This window comes from Sinocyclocheilus anshuiensis, unplaced genomic scaffold (assembly GCF_001515605.1).
Source record: "Sinocyclocheilus anshuiensis isolate Anshui unplaced genomic scaffold, SAMN03320099.WGS_v1.1 scaffold471, whole genome shotgun sequence".
NCBI classification, from domain to species: Eukaryota; Metazoa; Chordata; class Actinopteri; order Cypriniformes; family Cyprinidae; genus Sinocyclocheilus; species Sinocyclocheilus anshuiensis.
The window spans coordinates 309868-331764 of NW_015549588.1; the positions used below are offsets into that span (position 1 = coordinate 309868).

General features: G+C 37.6%; 1 long non-coding RNA gene across 1 annotated transcript in view; it reads right to left on the minus strand.

Moving 5' to 3' along the window:
- Positions 1-21241: 21241 nt before the first annotated feature.
- The window catches only part of LOC107657986 (uncharacterized), a 1763-nt gene continuing 1107 nt past the window's right edge, over positions 21242-21897 (minus strand). Inside the window, exons 2-3 of the long non-coding RNA XR_001630735.1 lie at positions 21811-21814; positions 21242-21375 (exon numbers count right to left, since the gene is read on the minus strand). This is a non-coding gene — a long non-coding RNA (uncharacterized LOC107657986). The remainder of the gene's footprint in view (positions 21376-21810; positions 21815-21897) is intronic.

The window sequence follows — 21897 nt, forward strand, 5'->3', positions numbered from 1 at the left end:
TGGTGTTTTTTCAATGTATGCTTCAGACACGGGTCACGACGAGGCGTTCCCCATAGCGACCCCTAGAGGACGCAGTTCGAAGTTCTAAGCTGAAAACACACTGGTGAACAGCAGCTACTGAATATATCACTATGAAAGTGAGGCAAAATGCCACAGAGTCATGCATCGCTGAATCGTGTCTTTTGGAATTGGGTAATTTACATGAACCATCTAAACAAACCAATTCTCTTCTAAATGAATCAGACGTTCCAGTGCTAAATTTGACAGTGGGGATGTTTTAGAAGAGCACATTTTGATTATTGCCTCGGCTCGCTCAGCTGTGAAGCCAAGTGTCATTAGTGTCTCATTTAAAACAGCTATTTAGCATTATGGTAAAAATAACACTACATTTAGTTAGCCTCTCCCCAACTTTGACACAGTCCAAATGGAATTGCTTAAAAACCTGCAGATTTTTCCCCGTAAACCAGCACAGAAATGATGAAAAAGGTCAGCAGATCCCGTCTGGTGCTGCTTCGGTGGAGTGACTCATTCTTGTTTCTTTACAGGAGACACATGCTGCACTTTCATTTGATTGGCGCCTAGACGTTTCTGAATCCTGAGCGAGTCATTTAAAAATACCTTCATGTTCACAAGTACAGATCCTCCATAATTAATCATAATTATGCTGATTTCTAAGATGCCTCATTCTGGCCAAATTCGAAGTAATTCTATGTATCCTTCAGGGAAAAGGCAAATGCTCACTGGGGAAAAAAAAAATCCATCCAAGCAAGAGAAATGTCTGATAAACAAAAGTCAAAATATGACTAATGACCCCCTCACAGTTTTACAGTCCAGAGAAGAGCTGTATAGCAAAGATGCCACTGGACAGGTAAGAATAATCGCATTCATGCAGCTCGCATTGGTGTGTTTTCTGCAGATGCAGCACTTTGAACAGGTAATTACAGCGCAAACGGAGGAGATGAGTTGACAACTGTGCGTTTCCACTTGCGAGGTGGAGGATTTGTTTATATTTCCAAGGAGAGAGATTTGAGGTGCAGGCATAAGCACATTCACACTCGCTGACCTAGAAAACTCTCTCTAATGATGCCAAAGGCAATATGATTTAAACAAACAGTTCAAACAGCCAGATCAACAGCAGAACACATTCACTCTCAGTCTGAAACCCACAGGAATTTCCATACTGGTTTGTGCTGGTCTTGCTGGTGAATAAGCATTTGAGTTTCTCTTTTCATGTGTACATTAGCTACTGTTCAAAAAATTTGAGGGTTGGTGAGATTAAAAAAAAAAGTTTTTGAAAAGTCTCTTATGCTCACCAGGTCTGCATTTATTGAATGAAAAAATACAGTACAAACACACAGAAAACATTTGCACTGCAAATTTGCAAAAAAAAAAAATAGCAAAAACTTTTGACAAATGCTGCCACTTAAAATGTTAAAATTGACTTCAGGAAAAGTAAACAACTGGAAGAATTTCTGTGAAAAACATTTTTCTTTTGTCTTTGTTTGTCACTAAGAAATTATTTATTAAAAAAACAAAAAACATATTCTTTTTGTTTTCACTGTTTTGCCGATACCTTTTTGTTGTTGTTGTTGTTGTTGTTCTTAAAACCGTGAAATTGACTCTTTTTTTTTTTTTTCCTTGTCTACTCTCTTTGATATCTCAGTTCAGGATAGTCAGTATAGTGAAAGATTTGGGACTCTGTGTTCTTGAGTTGCCAGTAGCCGATTAGCATTGTCAGGATGCCATTTTCCTCCAGAGTAATTAGTCTCATGACATTCATGGCTCAGGTGATTGATTCCAAAAATGTTTGTTCAAAAAACTGAGCGCTTGTGAGCAAAGATGGCGTCATGCGGGTCATATACTCCCCGCGTCTCATGCTCCAGCCGACCAGCAGCCATTGAGATGAACAAGAATGCAAACGGATGGCTTTCTCCAGGTATGTTGAATTAAAGGATGATTGAAATTGATCAGATTCGCTCCGAGTCCCGCAAGGAGCGGCGCATACACTTTGCCCTCGTTAACAGCCTGTCGAGGCAATAGGCCACCGGTCTACCTGTGAAGTGTTTTGATAGAGTCACGACACGCAGAAGTAGCGCTTCCATCGCGGAATACAAATGCGCCGCGAGTTCCCTTGATCCCTTTTTCACAGTCATTTATAAGTAAATGGGCCTTGTAGAAGAAAGTGAATATGAAAAGGAATCGTAAAATATCCCCTCTGGGTCTCGCCCCAAGTAATGTAATATCTATTCATGAAAGAGGATTAGCATCTGATAGGGGCAATCAAGAAGAATCAGATTGGAGCCATGACTTTTCGGCAAGAATACACGATTTGACGCAATCTTCGGCTTCCCGTTCGGGTTGACGGATTGCAGAATAGAAATGAGCCTAGCCATACATGCACACGTCAGTCTGAGTCTTTATCCGGAAGCTTTATGAGAAAGTCCAGTCATACAGAATGAGGTCACGCCTGTGTGTTCATCACTAATGCATTGCCCAAAGGGGCAGATCGGCAAACTCTGTACATCTGCATACATTAACGCGTCTTCCCCTGATAAACAGCGGAGGCAGCGTTGGCGTATCCAGCCCTGAATGAAGCGCTGGCCATATTAGTTCAGCCGCATAACAACCCGTACGAGCTCGCCGTGTGTGTTTTGCACTCATGAATGCGGGTTATAAATACCTCCGTGTTGCTCTCCGGCCTCTCATCGGTACTTGTTAATCAGCCAGGACCTTCTGAGGTCATTCAATTGAGTTGCGAGTCTAATGAGAACTTCATCATCGGCAGCGGAGTGCAGTTGGCTGGAGCTTGTCCTCGGGGAGGTGTGATATTTGTAATAATTATTTGTGCACGTGTCAGCGTGCATATGCTTTTGCGCAGGCCAGATCCTCGGTAATGCGGCGAATCCTTGGAAATCCACCAGAGAATTGTTGCTGAATTGTTATTTGTTTCCTCACCGGTGAAGATGTTCATCATTTGCTCGTTAGATGTCCTGCAATTCTGTGAATGTTCATTGGTAATTATCTATCAAAAATAAGAAGCTATACGTTATGCGTTTGTACAGAAATGCGACACACTATATGCAATCTCATGAAGATCCTAGAAGTTTGAGAAGTTTCTGTATTTTAAATGGTACTATCACTTCACACAGATTGGCATCAATAGTTATATGAAGAACCTTTAACATCCGTGGAAGCTTTCTATAGCACAAAATGTTCTTTCCATTATTAAAATGTCTTTCACACTAAGAAAAAATGGCTCTTTTAAGAACGGTAAATGAAAGGTTCTTTGAGGAACCAAAAATTGTTCTTCGATTGTGTTATTGTGAAAACCCCCTTTTTGAAAGTTAAAACCTTAATTTATTTCGAGTGTTCATTGTGTTTGGATCTTCATCTATTTTTTATTTATTTTTGTTTTTTTACTAGATAATTTTAACTGCATGTTTAAACCAATAATATGCTAAATCTTTGTATTTCACAGTAAAAAATAATCAAATTAAAATATCTAAAATTTGTTAAAGGGGTCATATGATGCTGCTAAAAAGAACATTATTTTGTGTATTTGGTGTAATGAAATGTGTTTATGTGGTTTAAGGTTAAAAAAACACATTATTTTCTTCATCCACGGTGGAAGCCGATCCGGCGACTGACAGCGTGAAATTGATGTATTCCCTCAGCAACCAGCACGGATCAGCTCCAGGCATGACGAAGCGGATATCGTCCTCTTTTGGAAGACCAAACAAAGTAGTTTCGCTTTTACAACGAAACACAGAGCATCTCCACAACATGGCGGCGGCGGCAACAATACTACAGCGAGAATAAAAGTCACGCCTTCTTTCTTTGCGTGAACATTTGGGCGGCGTTATGCAAATCTTCCCACACAGTGACATAGACATGTGGGGGCGTGTTTAAACGAGGCGTTTTAGGAGGGCATGGACAAGTCTTAACTTTTATAAAGAATATCTCTTTGGATTTGAGACTTTAATCTTTGCAACTTTACAGATCTTCTTTATGCACCAAGAGCTTGTAACACTCCAAAGAGAAAGGAAAAATTTAAATCGCATCATATGACCCCTTTAAAATAAGATTCCTCGATAATTAATAATGCATGCAATATTAAGACTTGTTGTCATAAGATTTCATTACATTAGTTTTTTTTTTTTTTTTACTTGTTTATACTTAAAAACAAGTGCATAAGACAAAATACATTGAAATCATGTCCTAATGCAGTGTTTACTCTCAAGTAAGTTTACTGTATCTTTTGAGCTTTTTCAGATATTTTGTGGAAGGTTATTCAAGCAGGTTTGTGGAAGTTTGCCATTGCCAAAATTGATTTCTGAGGATTAGGTTCCCTTTTAGTAATAGGATTTGAAGATGAAAATCTGATGTCAGCATAGATCAAATTTATTTTGAAGTACAGGAAATTCTTAAGAGTTCACAAACTTTTAAGCATCACCATATGTGCAGGATCTGCTGACTTTTTTACGTGTTTTCTGTGCTGATTTAGGGGGAAATTGCATGCTGCAATGTGCTGAACAGTACTGACATCAGGTTTGTAATTTTTCCAGGTTAAACATCATTTGCAATGACAAAATCACAGCCAACCATCAATATTTGATGTTAAATGTACATTAGTTACTTAAGCAGACAGTACATGTTCAAAGCCCATTTTTATTAGCTTTAGTTGAAAATGCCTGTTCTTTAAATCAACTCTATATCCTATAGTATTTTTGATAACTTATTCTTTTAATTAAATTGATATCAAGTATATTTTTCTGATCATATACCTTTGTTAGTATAAAAAAAAAATCTAAATGTAAAATTGAATTAACGTTTTAATTGTTATTTTTTAGGTAATGAATATTTTGTCTGCCATTTTGGGTGGATTTTTTTTTCCACAGAGGTCATCACAGATTGTCATATTCTTAAAAGATACATGCACTTTGTCCATATGAGATATCTACCTTAACCAGCTCACTAGGTTTAAAAACAAATCTCCTGTCAGCTGTTTAGTATTATGGGTAAACAGGAGAGCAATGATTTGTGAAGGTTATAGGTATGTCACCAAACTGATATGTACCAGGGCGTGTATTATGTGAAGACCTCCAGCTATGAACATATTTCTTGTAGATGTTCAGTTAACAAGCATAAAGGAGGACGGTTTGTCTTGCGTTTCTCCTCTTCTCTCCCTCCAGCAGCCTCTCTTTCGCTCACAGGAATCATTCATATTGGAAAAGCTCCGAACACAGTCTCGCTTGGGTAAGCCTCGGTCCTTATTCTGTGTTCCTGGTGTCTGTAGGAAGGATTAAGCTTATTCCTCAGCCTCAGTTAGTTGATGATGCCATAGCTAGAAATTCATCTCCAGTCATGGCCTGTACAGACGTCTCTGGATTCACATTCAGAACCGCTTGTTACTTCAAAGCTCTCATTTTCCATCAGTCGCTTTTCAGAGGACGTGGTGTTTTCATATATTTTTATGCATTTCCCCCGGCCTCAGTGTTTCTGAGGTCTGTTAGATGTGACCTCTCCTGTCAACGACTGGAGCCCAACGCACTTGCTTCCCATTAAAAATATATTTTTGCAAATTAATGCATCTTCTTGAACTACTGATAGCATATCAAAGTTTGTCACTGACAAAGTTTGTCCTTTAGTTAACTTTGTTGTTGAAAGCAACATCCACAATTAAAGGAATAGCATCATTTTCAAACCTGCCATATTTTCATGTTAAACACAAAAGGAGATTTTAGGCAAAATAACTGAGCTTCTGTTTTCCATAGAGGTGATTTATTCTCTCAAATCTCATGTTTTTCAAACTCGGTCAGTCACATGGCATGAAATAATGGCAAGAAACCATGTAGTCTGATTCATTAGCAAATGATTCTTATGAACTGATTCTTTGCAGTGAATCAGAAATATACTTCACAGCGCAGCCAGTGTAGTCTGATTCATGAACGTAAGACTATTACGAACAGGTTCTTTTAATGAATCATTCAAAAAGAGTGTGAGTCATTCAAAAACAAACTTTGGAAGAAAAGAAAGCATTACCGTTTTTATTAGTCTAAGAAATCCTTCATGAGCTCACTGAATCTGTCAGAGCAGTAACTGAATCAACAAGTTATTACTTTCAGTGTTGGAATATTTTTATTTTATATGATGGATGAAATATATCCACTTTCCTTTTATCTAAAAGAGCAAGTTGGACTTCATGCATAAATTTAAATAACTAATAGAATAATAATAATAAAAAGGAAGAAGTCTTTTGCTCACCAAGGCTGCATTTATGTGATCACAAATACAGTAAAAATGCTAATTTTGTGAAATATTTTTTACAATTTAAATAACAGTTTTCTAATGTAATATATTGTAAAATGTAATTTATTGCTGCGATCAAAGCTGCATTTTCAGCATCTTTACTCAGTGTCACATGATCCTTCAGAAATCATTCTAATATGCTGATTTGATGCTCAAGAAACATTCCTGATTATTATTATCAATGTTAAAAAAAAAACTAAACTGCTTGAAATAACATAAATATGACAAATTTGTAACGTTTAGGTGATTAACTGTTTCTTTAATCAGAGCAAGAACGGGAGAAACACTTTTAGGCCTGACGGTCCATTATGCGCTCGCCACACGTATACACACACTGCACAGCAATGTAATTTGCAGCAAATATGTGTGATTATGAGCTAAGCAAATAAGAGATTACTTATTTATTTATTTATTCATTTTTTGCTATAGGAATCCATCAAGATGTTTGATTAGTGTCTCAGATGAGTGTCTCCGCTGGAATCTTTGGCTCTTTTAAATGAGCCTGCAATCAAAGCATAGGTCAGTATTATGGTCATCACCACACGCCATTTGCAAGCATCATCCAATTACATCGGCGGTGTTTCACATCAGCGTTTACAAGTGAAGGCGAACTCTCCTTCCCCTCTGATCGCTGCCTGTGAAAGTCGGAATGGCATCTCACTGACTGAATAAAAGCAGCAGGGGCATTTTAATTACCCGGATTCATAGAAGCCTTCACAGAGATGGAACTCTGTTTATACCCCTCTAGCAGCAGTAATTACAGTGGCTTGCTGAGGTGTTTGCTGCCTTTCAGCCTCTCTCTGGAAGCACTGAGATTGACAGAGTGAGGTGACATAAGTAATAAAGGCTCTGTGAGCTACCAATCATTCAGATGCTGGTGAGGTCGGATGTTAACTGACTAATAACACCGTGTGCTTTTAGGTTTAGTATATTTGGTTTAGGGCTGGGTGGCACAAACAAGATGTTATATCATCATGGGTAATTGCATAGCACAGTTTTATAATTTACGTTTTTTTATTAAATAATTTTTATATATTAAATTGTTAATGCTTACTGTTCAAAATGTCTCTTATGCTCACTAAGGCTGCATTTATTTCATTAAAAATACAGCAAAAACAGTAATATTGTGAAATATTTTCACATTTTAAAAGAACTGTTTTCTATTTGAATAAATTGTAAAATGTAATTTATTGCTGTGATCAAAGCTGAATTGTCAGCATCATTACTCCAGTCTTCAGTGTCACATGATCTTCAGAAATCATTCTAATATGCTAATTTGATGCTGAAAGAAACATTTATTATCAATTTGAAAAGAGTTACTACTTTACTGTGCAATATTTTATTTTATTTTTATTTTTTACAGATTCTTTGTTGAATAGACAGTTAAAGAACAACATTTATTTGAAATAGAAATCGTATGTAACATTATAAATGTTTTTATTGTCACTTCTAGTCAATTTAATGCTAAATATAAGTATTAGCTTTGTTCCAGAAAAATTAATTTATTAATGTGATACTGCCAAATGTTTAATGCTCCAGCGAATGAAATACCTTATAAATTAAAGATACTTTATTTTATTTTATTATTCTGTCTTTTCATTCAGAAATTGACAGACACAAACCAAGATTATTCATAATAAGTAAGCCTCTAATATTTAATATTTCTCTAATATTTCAATATTTATTAAAACCTTATGTTTAACCCTTAACCTTAAACCTTTTATTAAAACCTAACAAAGTAAACTATTTCTCACAATTAAGATATTTTCATGTAATTATGACTGTCATAATGTGAATTTATCTCACCCATCTGACTGTTAATTTACAATGCTATTTTATTTGTTATTTACGTTTAATTATTATTATTATTTTCATTATACAGAGCAATTGTAGTTGGACTACCATTTGTTGGGCAAACATTTTGCAATTGTATGAATGGGTTTTTCTCATTGATGTATTATTGTGGTTCATATTTCACCTCTAAATATTACTTAAATACAAAAATTGATTGAGGTGTAGGGTCTCAAACGTCCAGTTTCTGCAGCTCTCCTCTGACACCAGAGTATGTGATCCCAACCTACATTATTGTTGAGGCTTTCTGACTCATTTTCTCATTTTCTAGGCAGCTGGAGATTGAGCTCAAACTCAGGCCTCCTCAGAAATCACTCTCTTAACCCGGGAAGAGTGCAGACGAGATGAGATGCATTTTCAGTTACGCGTTACATCATAAAGACTCCTGCTACAAACGGATGAAATTATCAAATAGCAGCCATCATATACATGTAAGTGAAATGAAGTAGAGATCCTTTGCTAGACTTCACTGATATCTCCAGCTCTGAGAGCGTCACAGTCTGTTCTGGCGACTGCAGCAGGAGCTGATCAATTGCATTCAGATCTGCAAAGCTAAGTTCTGTCTCGTTTAGCAGTAAACTCTCAAACTTATTCCGAATGTAATTCCCCATGCGGGGTTTCAGTGATAGTCGACTGTGATCTGATTTTCCCTGTCATCTGCCCTCAGCGCATCAGTCACGGCACTATTCCTGATTATGGGACGGTTCCCGCTGGGGGGTCTTTTTTTGTGATGCAGATCGAAAGCATTAAATCAGATATGACACAGAATATGACACTTACTTTCTTCAAAAGAGGATTAGCTAAAAAACAACAACCTCAAACTGTCACACTTACCTCTCTTTGCAGTCATAATTACTTATATATGAAACCATATTAAATAAATAAGATATACAGCATTTTTTTATTATTGCATTATGAAATAGATAAGATTACATAAATGGGTTGCATATCTTGTTGACGTCTTCTTATTTAAAACAACTGATATATTTTTTAAATAATCTATTGTAATTTAAATGAAAATTATTTTTAAATATAAAATATTTAATATGATTATTTATAATAACCCTAATAATAATATTATTAATTTCTTAATATGTTTGTGTGAGACATAATTTATGTTTGACATAGTATTATTATTATTATTGTTATTATTTAAAATAATTTATATTACTTAACTATTAAACTACTATAATTTATATTAAAATCATTTTTAAATGTTAAAGGGGTCATATGATGTTGCTAAAAAGAACATTATTTTGTGTATTTGGTGTAATGAAATGTGTTTATGCGGTTTAAGGTTAAAAAACACATTATTTTCCACATACTGTACATTATTGTTTCTCCTCTATGCCCCGCCTTTCTGAAACGCTTCATAATAACCCTAATAATGTTATTAATTTCTTAATATGTGTGTGAGACATAATTTATGTTTGTCATATTATTAGCATTATTATTATATAAAATAATATTTCTTAAAATAAATTATTATAATTTATATTTAAATATATATTTTTAAAAATGTTATATTAAATACCTAATATAATTATTTACAATAACCCTAATAATTATATGATTAATTTCTTAATATGTGTTTATGTCTGTCATCATCTTATTATTATTATGATTACTATTATTATTATCATCATTGATGATTGATTAATTTAAAATAATTTATATTTCTGACAATACAGTAACTTATAATGGTAACTTATAATTTACTTTTAATATTTGATTATAAAATACTAAATATATTAAATAATGACTTATAAATAATAAAATTAAATAAGTATATTTAATTATTTTGTTGTTCTTTCAAACATTTCTGAGCAAAACTTTCAGCAGTCTTAAGAACACAGTAGTCTCTCTCACTGCAAATTATGAATATGACCCTTTAAATAGATTACATTTATTACTGTAATCATTAATACATTCATGTATGTATGCTTTGAGCAGACAGTCAAGTGAAAAATGGCAGTATCTGAATATTTAATCTTTTAACAGGTTTCTGTTGTGGTGAAGGGCTGCTTTGGGGGGTCGCCGGCACACAATGAGTGTGTCAGATTCTCTGAGCGTCTCGTCTTCTTCATCCCCAAACACTCCTTTACACTGTCAATATTCAGCAGGTGGGCAATATTAGCATTGCACTTGTTGCTAAGTAACAGGCAGGAAGGATTTCCTGTTTGCTACAGCTGCTCTCACAAATAAAACACCATCAATACGTCACAAGAGCAAATCTGTTTGGGTTCAAACTAGTGCTGTCAAACGATTAATCGCGATTAATCGCATCCAAAATAAAAGTTTTTGTTTACATAATATATGTGTGTGTACTGTGTATATTTACTATGTATATATAAATACACACACATGCATGTATATATTTAAGAAAAATCTTAAGTTTATATAATAAATATATTTATATATAATATAAATTATATGAATATAAATATATACATGTAAATACATTACAAATATTTTCAAAATATATACTGTATGTGTTTGTATTCATATATACATAATAAATATACACAGCACACACACACACACACACACACACATATATTATGTAAACAAAAACTTTTGACAGCACTAATTCAAACACAGTGAGCCTAAAAAGTTATTATAAGGTATATTATGTCAATTAATAATATTTTATAATTGTAAGTAACACATTCAATTTATTTACTACTAGTGAAAGAAAAGCAGTCAGGTTTCCAGCATGTTTTCTTCTTCTTATATTAGACTTGAAAAGTCTGAGACCACATTGAAAATCCGCAATGCATATTTATTTATTTATTAAAAAAATTACATATTTACTTATTTAAACCTAAAAGTGTCACGTTTATGTTCCTGTTTTTCCTTATTTGGTCATGTTCATGTGTTCCCTGATTAGTTGCCATAGTTATCATTAGTGTCTCATTTGTGTCAGGTGTGTTTATCAATTAGTCTCGTCTGTGTTTCCTATTTAAGTCTGTCCCTGAGTTTCTTTCACTGTTCAGTCTCTGTTGTATTTTGACTCAGCTCCATGTCTTTGCTCCTGCGTTTATTATTAAAGTTCACCATTGCAGTATCTCCTTCTTTCCTGTCTGTTCCTGTGCCCCGAGAATCCGTGACAGATGACTGAACCAAACAATACTAACTGGCCTGAGGAGCGCCTGTGGGACCTGAGACAGGGTGGCCGTCCTTTGGAGAGGTATGTGGAGGATTTCCTCGAGCTCTCCAACCGGGTGAACTGGCACGACGCCGCACTCGGTGCCTGTTTTCAGCTGGGGCTGGATGAAGAAACAATCCGCTGCGATCTTCCCACGTGTGATTTTTCCCTTGACCGAGCATATAAATCTTGTCCTCTATTTAAATGGTTCTGATTTAGAGGTAGAAGAAATTATGAGCCATCTTCATCCAGCTCCTCCTCAAAACCACAGTGCCTCTCCAGCTCACCCCACGCTGGGACCCTCCACATGCCTGGCCAAGAGCTCTGACAACCAATCTCCGCCTGTGCTCCCCCGTGCCCGTAAATGGAGTTCTTACAGCGCTGACCTGGGGGCCAAAGTTGCTGACCCCGCCTTCCAATCTGTCAGGTCAGCATCACTCCCGCTATCTCCAGTTCAAAGATCGGTACCAGTCCTCCACCCAGATTCGCCAGCCGCTCCGCAGTCAAGCCCGCCGGCCGCTCCATCGTCAAGTCTGCCGGCTGCTCCATTGTCAGGCCCGCCGGCCGATTCACTCCCAAGCCCTAGGATGACAGCAGTTATTTCCTTCACTTCTGCCCAAAAAAGGAGAATGCAGAGGAAGAGACTGTGGGCTCCAGGCCCTGAGTCCGCTCCAGTGTCGGCTCCAGTTCTTGAGTTTAGCCCAGAGAGGGCTCCAGTTCCCAAGTCAAGCCCAGAGAAGGACTTTGTTCCCAAGTTAAGCCCAGAGAGGGTTCCTGCTCCTACGCCCAGCCCAGAGAGGGCTCCTGTTCCCACGTCCAGCCCAGAGAGGCCTCTTGTTCCCAAGTCCAGTCCAGAGAAGGCTTCAGTTCCCAGGCCCGACTCTGAGTGGGCCACTGCTCCTACATCAGGCCCACGGAGGGCCTCAGATCCCGAGTCAAGCACAGGGAGGGCCGTTGTTCCTACGCCTGGCCCACGGAGGCCCTCAGAACCCGAAATTTCTCCCAAGGAATTTTTTTGGGGGGGGGGGCTAAAGGCTAAAGGGCTCCGGTCGTAGCGGCCGGGCCGAGTGCCGAGGCCAAGGCCAAGGCCAAGGCCACAGAGGCAGCCCCGCCATGGCTTTCTTGACTGCCGTTTCCGCCACGGCTCCCCGAACGGCCCGATCCGCCATGGCACCCAGAACGGCCCTATCTGCCATGGCACCCTGAACTACCTGATCCACCATGGTGCCTGGATCCGGTACCGCCTTGGAGGCTTCCCGTCCCGCATAAGCCTGTCCTGAAGGGCCTCCAAGGCGCCCACTCTCCCACGCCCTGTGTTGTTGGTATGGGCGCGAGGATGGACCTTCCGGGAGGGGGGCGAAATGTCACGTTTATGTTCCTGTTAGGTTCCTGTTTTTCCTTATTTGGGATTGTTCCTGTGTTCCCTGATTAAGTCAAGTCAAGTCACCTTTATTTATATAGCGCTTTTAACAATACAGATTGTTTGGCTCAGTTCCATGTCTTTGCTCCTGCGTTTATTAATAAAGTTCACCATTGCAGTATCTCCTGCGTTCCTGTCTGTTCCTGTGCCCCGAGAAGCTGTGACAAAAAGAAGTTTGAGAATTTTTAAAAATGCAAAAATACATGTTAAATAGAAATAGAAAAATATATGTTAAATAGAAATATTTATATGCAAATTTGTGACACTGATCACTTACACTCCTTTGTACAAAGGTAATTTCTCTTTATAAAAATATATATTTTTTTATTTACCATATAATACAAATAAATTAGTTAAAATATAAGTGTAAACTCATGCACTTAGTAGATGACTATCAGTTTTTTTAACCAGATTTTACCATGCATTTCTTGAGAATCTATGATCCTGATGTTGCTACAACTCACAAAAATGCAGAATCATGTTATAATAAATTGATGCACTTTCAATGCTAGTCTCTGATTTGTGGACCATGAGCCACTATACATTTTTACTGCACATACTCCTATTTTAATTGATATATTTTCTCTATAAGGAAGCACACTGTATAATGGAGACACACTTTGATAAATTAGAGCTCCGCAAGGCACTAATGTCTATTTAAGAGTGGAAAAGTTGTACAGTTGTTTTTCTGGGAAAAAAGTCTTATATTTCTGTGACGTGCTACACCAACAGCTGATTAGTTGCACACTCATTTTCTCCAAAGTCTAAAGATGAACATCATGGAGTCTGACATAAAAAAACTGTTGATGCTGCAGAGTTTGCTTGAGGTTTTACTCCAGATCTCACTGGGATCATAACATATAAAGTGGCCAGAGACACTCGTAAAGGACAGAAACAATCCGGACTTAACATCCCGCTGAGCTTTGTCAATTGTGTGCACTGAGTTTTATCGGGGGGACTGGACAGTTAACAAGTAATTAAGGTAAACATATAATTTTACACCTATTTGCAATCAAACTGTGCAATTACGAGATAGTAAAACCCCTTCAACCTGAAAAGCCCCAAACTGGATTTTAAAGCTCAGATGTGCCTCGTGCGGCAGCGGGAACACCTGATTAAAGACAGAGTTAAGAAAGATTCCCCCATAGTAATTTCCTCATAATTAACATTTTAGCAAGGTCAGTGCCTCCGTGCGCCACTTGGTTTAACAGCACTCGTGTTTTCAAAGTCTTTTAAAAGGGAGGTGAAACACTTCCCATCTCTTTTGTTGTTAAAGTCAAAGGTTTTTTTGTCCCATCAAACTACTGTATTTTGATAGAAACTCATCAAAATTAGATGATGCTAACTAACACGCCTTCATCCTCAAAAACCATGTAATACCATGTAATTCTATAAAACGTTAATGCCGTCCTGGGTAGGGCTGGGTTCACAATATCGATTAATATACAGTTGATGTTTTCTGTTGATGCCTGAACAAAACATCACTAAACATTATTTGTAGCGCACTGGTCCAATAACCACAATACACTTTGTGCTTTGTTACTTTTGATATGAATCAAAGTCTCAGCTTTCAAATTCTGTCAATTTTATCATGAAAATTAAACAATTCCATAAAAATATATATTTTCAAATATAATATATATTTTTAAACATATTTCAAAATATACAAAAAATGCCCAGAAAATTTGCTAAAATTTGTTTTTAAAATATTTATGTAAATGTATTTTCTACCAATGCATTTTTGGCTATTTTAATTTTTTATTTTTATAAATTATATTTTAAAAACTTTAATATATTAAAATATATTATTTTACTTTATTTGACCCTTTAACTCTAGCACTCTCTATTCTCATTTTTTTTATCTATTTTTTTTTTATTTTTTATAAAAATGCTCTTTTTATAAAAAGATGCTCTAAAACTTGCACTAACTGCTTTTGTAAGAGCCTCTAACACTAGCTTTCTCTATCCTTTTTCTACGCTTTTGCCTTTATTTTTATTTTAAAAAAGACCCTAACACTCCCTATACTTTTTCTATTCTATCTACTTGTTTCTTTTTATTTATTATATTGGTTTTGATTGCTTCTATTGTCCTCATTTGTAAGTCGCTTTGGATAAAAGTGTCTACAAAATGACTAAATGTAAATAAATATTTTAAAAGCATTTTAAAATATATTTTGCCCTTCAAATATTTTAATCCAAAAACATGTTTACATCACATTTGAAGAAGTATATTTGTTGTAACACATTTGTAAATAAATAAATAAATAAATAAATAGCCTTGATGTAGGTTACTGTAAGATTGGAAATAGGATATGTTCTTGCCCCTGAAATACATTTTGAAATGAATTTTTCTATATTTTCTATATTAAATTTTTTTTTTTTTAAATATATTTCATTCAGGCTCACTGTTTAAAACACATTTAGCATATTTTTAAAATATGTTTTAGATTAAAAAATATATTTGGTCATTTTGGCGCACTTCAGTGAGTCGTGACAGATCGCTGTAGCCTCCTTCGAGTGGCAATGGAACTGATGATGTCATCCGCTTCACTGAAGTTAGCACGAAATAAACATGGATAAACATCAGAAGGTATGTTGAAAGCAACGGTACAACTTACTAAATTGTATCACGTCTCGTGTAATCGCCCTATTAGTGTTTCAACCTCGGAAAGACGGCTATAAAACAACTTGTGAACAATATGTCACGTAATGTTACATTTACCTCAGAAAAGGCATTTAGTGTACAAAGCTTGTTGAGGTGCAGTCACATTTACCGTTTACTCAGAGAAATTTCATGTGCGAAATACGGTCATTACAATAGAAATCAGCACGTTTGGGAGTTTTGCGTGAGGTTGATGAAGTTGCCACCATTTCGCTCCTGTTCAAGTGAGTCATGCGAATTTGACCAACAGAAAGCTGCTTTTGAAAGTTACTTCTGTGAGTAGTGCTTTATTCATCTCTGCTATTGACAACAGACTTTATTTCCTCGCAAAATTTCACTGAAATATCGCTATTTCTACCGCATATTTATTTAGCCAGCTGGAATAAATAACTCTACAGAGGAGTATTTTGCTATATGCATATATTACATATCATTCTATTTTTTTTCTTAACCTGTGTTAGTGATGTTTGATTATTTGATAATTTATTAGATGATTATTTGCATGCATGCTTGAAAAAATCTGTCGTGAAATCAGACAGCCACTGTTTAAATGTGCCTATTTTAGCAACGATTTGGAATAGAAAAATACATGTATAGGCTAATTTAAAAAGTTTATATAAAAATCCCATTGTGTGCAATTTAGTTGTGTGCATACAGCTTTTTATGTTGAGTTCATCATTATATCTTTACTAGCTGTTCAGTTCAGACTTTTGTTCCTTTTAGCTTTATAAAGAGGTATAATGGTGTGGTTTTTATAGCAACTTTTTTATTAGGCTATATACCAATGTTTCTATTCTGTTTTGTTGTTAAAATATGAATTTAAATGGTGGCTGTCTGATTTCATGAAATGTTTATTCAAACATGCATTAAATAAGACATCACTAACAGTTTAAGAAAAAAATATAAGTATATTGTACCTACTGACTGCCTCTATAGTTTACAGCTTTAGCTGAGAGATTGTTTTCCTTAGGAAAAATTGACATGAACCGTACCTGATATATATCCAAAATCAATATTAAATCGAATCAAGAGCTTGTGAATCGGTATTGAAACGATTTGTGAAATCTGTCAATATCTAGCCCTAGTGTTGGATCACTTCTTGGTCTTGGTCTAAAATCTTGGCCTTGAAGCAAAACTAGTAGATATCTGACATAGATGACTCAATTCCGCCTTGTTCTGCAACCTTTTCTGGTTTATCCGTCTAAAGTTTCCCTTCGGACTGGACTTCATTAGTGGGTGTTTTCATCTGTGCTAACAAGCTCATCCGTTTCGTTTCCAAGTCTGAATAGATGCAGTCCAGAAGCACACACCGGCTCAGAGGTCTTGGCAAAGGGTTTTTTACTCATCGCCAATGAGACATCATTTAATGAGATGACCACTAAATTTTCCCTCCATACGGGTCTGTTTTGTTTCTTAAAACTTGGTTTGGAGCTTCGGATGTCACACTTTTGACCACCTAGTCCATCTAATTCTGTGCAAATTGACATGTACATAATATTACTGATGATCCCAATGATGTAACTGGCAACGAGAACCTCATCAGTTTTCCTCATTAAGCCCGAGTTCCCGTTTAAATTAACGCTCTTGAGCTAATCGGCAAACAGGTGCTGAGTGGAGGCAAGATGCAAATAGTGTCACCTTAACTAAAACAATGACAAAATTACCATGATGAATAGTCCTCGCTTTAAAAAGCATATGGGTTTCTTGTAGCAACCAGTGTTTTCCTCTTAATGACATTACACATTACTCAAATTGATCTGTTTCGAGGTTTGTGGCATCTCATTGTCATAAACTAATTACAGAGCGCGCTCATCTGCTATGCTAATGGCTCGACGTATTCCAGTCACACTAAATAAACAGCATGGCATAATTGCAGCGCTGAGGATTGGCAGGCGTGATTAATATTATTCAGAGCGCTGGATTCTTATGCTAATGGAGGATCACGTTCTGTATAGTCTCGCAGGTGCCAAGGTACTGATGGAGTGGCTTAAAGAACGGAACGCCAAGTCTGTTGCTTTTAACTAAGGTTTTGCTTTTGTTAAATGTCTTAAAGACCTCTTGAAACCATTTAATATGTTGAAACGACAAGTAAAAGCATCTTCCCCAGTTTAAATAGCCAGAGAATTGTGATTGGCTGTTTGTTTATGTTAGTCAGAGGCAGGAGGTTGGGGGAGGGGCATTCTCATTCTAGAAAGCATTTGATTGGATAAAAATTTGCATATGCCCTTAAGTGCAGAATGTCATTAATATTTAAAAGAAAGAAACTACATTTTATATGTGGAAATCTGCTGAAGAATGATTTCGCTCGCATGGCTTTGACCTCAAAACTAACAGACGTGGACTAAAAGCCACAAACCACCCATTATTGCTTTTCCGGTTACATGAACTCGAAACAAACTTGAGAAAACTGAATTTTGTCATATGCTTGTGAAAAGCAAGAATGAATTATGGTTTTGTAAGGCTGTGGGACAAAATCCAGCCCGGTGCCATTTTTCTAAATATAAAATATATTCTCCACATGTCGTAAGGCATACTGCTTGTATACTAAACAATCATTCATTGTGCTCATTTTTTGTTTATTGTATTTATAAACGTGTACATTTATACTAACATTTACTGTATATTTCTTTATTACATTTAAATATTCAATATTATCCAATATTAGTTGATTATTTAATTACATAATATGTGTGTGTATATTTATATATATAAAATGATCTAATTTATTGAACCTTAATTTGTTTAATTAATATAATTTATTAAATAATTATTCAGTGTTATTTGTGTATTGTGTATTTTTTTATTAATTGTATAACATAAATGTCACAAACGAGACTCCCGTCGTGCCTCCCGCTCACCACCAGAGGGAGCTCTCTCCCGAGTTTTGAACTTTATCCGGACTACACACACACACACACTCACATACCTGGCTCTGATTGCTCCTGCACCTGACTCTCGTTAAGTGGACTATTTAACCAGCTCTCAGACTCTCCCTCATTGCGAAGTCTTGTATTGTCCCGGTATACATTTCTGAGCGTTTCTTTCCGTGTCTGGCCTCTCTGTTTATTCCCGAACTCTTGCTATTGTTCTTTGACTACTGATTGTTTGCTGCCTGCCCCGACCCTTTTGCACGTCCCCGACTAACGATTTGGCTTCTCTCCTCTGTTGTGTTTGCTGGTGTTTGACCTTGCCTGTTGATTACGATTTCAATAAAGCTGCAGATGGATCCTCACTCTCTTGACGTCTCGTTACAGTTGTTGGCTCAACTTACTACGGAAGTATCAGCTCAGGCAAATCAACTCGCTGCTCATCAACACCAGCTGGCTCGACTGACAACACTATCTGAGGAGCTTGTTAACGCGCTGCGGAGTATGCGCCTTTCATCTCCGGAATCAGCGCTTAATCAGCCGAGCATGGACACGTCATTCTCTTCCACTCCCTCGATGAATCCTCGCCTGGCTCTTCCAGACAAATTCGACGGAAACCCCACGAAGTGTAAGGGATTTCTGTTGCAATGCTCCTTGTTTGTCAACCAACAGCCTGCGATGTACACCACTGATATCAGCAAGATCTCCTTTGTATGTTCACTCCTAACTGGGAAGGCTTTGGAGTGGGCCACGGCAGTATGGAGGGAGGATGGATCAGCTTTCCCCACATTTAGTACTTTTCTTCGACGCTTCCGAGAAATATTCGAACATCCTGAAGGAGGTAAAGATGCGGATGAACAATTGCTCGCCTTATCTCAGGGCAGAAATACCGCAGCTGAGTACGCCTTGTCATTTCGCACCCTCGCCGCTCGGACTGATTGGGTTGAGAGCACGTTGAAACTGCTTTTCCGCAAGGGACTCAGCCCTGAACTCCAATCGGAACTAGCTTGCAGGGACGAGGGGAGAACGCTCAACCAATTCATAGAACTGGCTATTCAAATTGACAATTTGATTCGTTCTCGTCGCCCTACCAGAACGATACCTACCAGTCATTCGGTTCCAATCACTTCTTCTTCCTCCTCTTCTGTGGAACCCATGCAGCTCGGATACACTCACCTGTCTCCAGAGGAGCGAGAGCGCCGAATCACTCAACATCTCTGTCTCTACTGCGGAAATTGATCTGTTTCGAGGTTTGTGGCATCTCATTGTCATAAACTAATTACAGAGCGCGCTCATCTGCTATGCTAATGGCTCGACGTATTCCAGTCACACTAAATAAACAGCATGGCATAATTGCAGCGCTGAGGATTGGCAGGCGTGATTAATATTATTCAGAGCGCTGGATTCTTATGCTAATGGAGGATCACGTTCTGTATAGTCTCGCAGGTGCCAAGGTACTGATGGAGTGGCTTAAAGAACGGAACGCCAAGTCTGTTGCTTTTAACTAAGGTTTTGCTTTTGTTAAATGTCTTAAAGACCTCTTGAAACCATTTAATATGTTGAAACGACAAGTAAAAGCATCTTCCCCAGTTTAAATAGCCAGAGAATTGTGATTGGCTGTTTGTTTATGTTAGTCAGAGGCAGGAGGTTGGGGGAGGGGCATTCTCATTCTAGAAAGCATTTGATTAGGTGAAAATTTGCCCATGAGTGCAGAATTCCATTTATATTCAAAAGAAAGAAACTACATTTTGTAAGTGGAAGTCTGCTAAAAGATGAGTTTGCTTGAATGGTAGTGACCTCAAACTAACAGACGTGGACTAAAAACCACCCATTATTGCTTTTCCGGTTACATGAACTCGAAACAAACTTGAGAAAACTGAATTTTGTCATATGCTTGTGAAAAGCAAGAATGAATTATGGTTTTGTAAGGCTGTGGGACAAAATCCAGCCCGGTGCCATTTTTCTAAATATAAAATATATTCTCCACATGTCGTAAGGCATACTGCTTGTATACTAAACAATCATTCATTGTGCTCATTTTTTGTTTATTGTATTTATAAACGTGTACATTTATACTAACATTTACTGTATATTTCTTTATTACATTTAAATATTCAATATTATCCAATATTAGTTGATTATTTAATTACATAATATGTGTGTGTATATTTATATATATAAAATGATCTAATTTATTGAACCTTAATTTGTTTAATTAATATAATTTATTAAATAATTATTCAGTGTTATTTGTGTATTGTGTATTTTTTTATTAATTGTATAACATAAATGTCACAAACGAGACTCCCGTCGTGCCTCCCGCTCACCACCAGAGGGAGCTCTCTCCCGAGTTTTGAACTTTATCCGGACTACACACACACACACACACACTCACATACCTGGCTCTGATTGCTCCTGCACCTGACTCTCGTTAAGTGGACTATTTAACCAGCTCTCAGACTCTCCCTCATTGCGAAGTCTTGTATTGTCCCGGTATACATTTCTGAGCGTTTCTTTCCGTGTCTGGCCTCTCTGTTTATTCCCGAACTCTTGCTATTGTTCTTTGACTATTGATTGTTTGCTGCCTGCCCCGACCCTTTTGCACGTCCCCGACTAACGATTTGGCTTCTCTCCTCTGTTGTGTTTGCTGGTGTTTGACCTTGCCTGTTGATTACGATTTCAATAAAGCTGCAGATGGATCCTCACTCTCTTGACGTCTCGTTACAGTTGTTGGCTCAACTTACTACGGAAGTATCAGCTCAGGCAAATCAACTCGCTGCTCATCAACACCAGCTGGCTCGACTGACAACACTATCTGAGGAGCTTGTTAACGCGCTGCGGAGTATGCGCCTTTCATCTCCGGAATCAGCGCTTAATCAGCCGAGCATGGACACGTCATTCTCTTCCACTCCCTCGATGAATCCTCGCCTGGCTCTTCCAGACAAATTCGACGGAAACCCCACGAAGTGTAAGGGATTTCTGTTGCAATGCTCCTTGTTTGTCAACCAACAGCCTGCGATGTACACCACTGATATCAGCAAGATCTCCTTTGTATGTTCACTCCTAACTGGGAAGGCTTTGGAGTGGGCCACGGCAGTATGGAGGGAGGATGGATCAGCTTTCCCCACATTTAGTACTTTTCTTCGACGCTTCCGAGAAATATTCGAACATCCTGAAGGAGGTAAAGATGCGGACGAACAATTGCTCGCCTTATCTCAGGGCAGAAATACCGCAGCTGAGTACGCCTTGTCATTTCGCACCCTCGCCGCTCAGACTGATTGGGTTGAAAGCACGTTGAAACTGCTTTTCCGCAAGGGACTCAACCCTGAACTCCAATCGGAACTAGCTTGCAGGGACGAGGGGAGAACGCTCAACCAATTCATAGAACTGGCTATTCAAATTGACAATTTGATTCGTTCTCGTCGCCCTACCAGAACGATACCTACCAGTCATTCGGTTCCAATCACTTCTTCTTCCTCCTCTTCTGTGGAACCCATGCAGCTCGGATACACTCACCTGTCTCCAGAGGAGCGAGAGCGCCGAATCACTCAACATCTCTGTCTCTACTGCGGCCAAGCTGGCCATCTCCGGGCCTCCTGTCCCACACGACCGCCTCTTCGTAATCCCTCTGCGGTGAGTC